Source organism: Rattus rattus, chromosome 6 (genome assembly GCF_011064425.1).
Source record: "Rattus rattus isolate New Zealand chromosome 6, Rrattus_CSIRO_v1, whole genome shotgun sequence".
NCBI classification, from domain to species: Eukaryota; Metazoa; Chordata; class Mammalia; order Rodentia; family Muridae; genus Rattus; species Rattus rattus.
The window spans coordinates 40,413-42,645 of record NC_046159.1 but is presented as its reverse complement, the minus strand read 5'-3'; positions in this window follow the sequence as shown (position 1 = coordinate 42,645).

The following is a 2,233-nucleotide window of genomic DNA, read 5'->3' as shown; positions in this document are numbered from 1 at the left end:
GCAGATATTTATCTAAGTCTGAAATGCCCAGGAACATATATACTTTCCTTTGTAATTTTTTCCCAAATACTGATTTCTGAACCATAAAACAATCTAATTGAGGTACTGGATTAAAATTTTAATTAAAAAACTGAAGTTAGATTTTTTCAATTTTTTAAAGATGTATTTATTTTATGTATATGAATATACTGTTGCTGTTCTCAGACACACCAGAAGAGGGCTTTAGACGGTTGTGAGTCACCATGTGGTTGCTGGGAATTGAACTCAGGTCCTCTGGAAGAGCAGTCAGTGCTATTAACTGCTGAACCATTTTTCCAGCCTGATTTTTTCCCTAATATTTATTATTTTATTTACATTCCCGTCATTGCACCCCTCTTTATCTCCCTTCACACAGTTCCTCATCCCATCATTCCTCCCCTTTGCCTCCAAGAGGGCGTTCCCCCCATCACATCTCCGCCTTCCCCAGGGCCTCAAGTCTCTTGAATATTAAGAACATCTTCTCCCTAAGGCCTGACCAGGTAGACCTCTGCTGTATCTGTGCCAGGGGCATTGGACTGGCTCATGTATATTCCTGGTTGGTGGCTCAGCCTCTGGAAGCTCCCTGGGGTCTGGGTAAGTTGAGACTGCTGGTCTTCCAATGGAGTTGCTCTCCCTGTCCCCTAATTCAATCATAGGGGTCTCCGACTTCAGTACAAAGGTTGGGTGAGAGTATCTGCTTCTGTCTCAGTCAGCTCCTGGTCAAGCCTCTCAGGGCACAGCCATGCCAGGCTCCTGTCTGTAAGCACACCATAGCCTCAATAATAGCGTCAGGCCTTGGTGCCCCCAATGAGATGGGTCCCAAGTTGGGTCAGTCGTTGGACTGCCTTTCCCTCAGTCTCTTCCCCATTTTTGTCCCTGCAGTTCTTTTAGACAGGAACACTTCTGGGTCAGAAATTTTGACAGTGAGTTAGTAACCCTGTCTCTCTGCTTGAGGCCCTGTCTATTTACTGGAGATGGGCTCTTTAAGTTCTCTCTTCTCAATGTTGGATATTTTGGCTAAGGTTACCCCTATTGAGTCCTGAGAATCTCTCACCTCCCAGGTCTCTGGTACTTTCTAGAGTGTTTCCCCACCTCCTACCCCCTATGCTGTTCATCTCCATTCATTCTCTTGGCCCTCCAGGATTCTCTCTTCTCCCCTTCCCTGATTCTGTTCCCCCTTTTCCCTCCCCCTTCCACCCAGATCCCTCAATTCTTCTGCCTCCTGGTCATCAGGAGAAAGTGATTCATCAAACTATTTCTCTTAAGCTCCAGATGTCCTCTCTCAACGCCAGTGCTCCTCATGCTCTCCTCTTTATCCAGTAGTCCATGAGACATGCAAACACCAGGACACATGACCACAAATGAGCACTGAAAGCTGTCTAATGACCCGAAGCATGATGCTGATGAATGACAAGTTATATATACACAACTCCGATGAAACCAGCCTCTGATTAACCCCAGTATTTATTCAGAGCCCCACGCCATTCCCTTTGTGTAATTTATTGTTTTCCATCATCCACGTAGAAATCTGAACCATACTGCTCTAACATCAAATGTATGTAGTCTGTTCAGTGCCTCAGGGAAGCATTTGATCCTTCAGTGGCTAAGGGTAGAGACTGAGCACAGCCTTGGCCTGATTCATTAAACTCAGATCTACGTAACGTAAAAGAACAGAGCAAATGAGGAGACTTGACACATGCCCTGAGCAAAATCAAAGATAGGAATTAACGAAAAGAGTTAACATACATTAGTCTTGCTGAGAAGTACATAGTATTCTCGCTAATACTAGAGAGTCAAATCAATTCTAGTAACACTAATTAATTTTCCAACTGTCTTTATTTTTTTTTCCTTTGAGGAAGGCTCGCCTTCTGTATCTTAGCACGGAGTGCACTTTGAAGACTAGGCTTAGTCTGAACTTGCCACTATTTCCCTACCTCTCTCTCTGTAGTGCTAAAGCTAGGAATATAGGCTTGTGTGCTCTTGATCCTTTATTTAAAAGGCTTTATCTTATTTATTTGTCTGTGAACTTATATCCATGTGCCCTTGGCAGCCAGAAGCAGAACTTCAGCATTCCTTGCTGGAATTTAAAGGGTTCCAGGGCTACCTGAGGACTGTACTAGAGTCCCATGCACAGTCCTCTGGCCAACGAGAAGGGCGTTTAAGTTCTCTAGCTTAGTAATCTTAACCAGAAAAAGGTCACCAATGACATTTATAG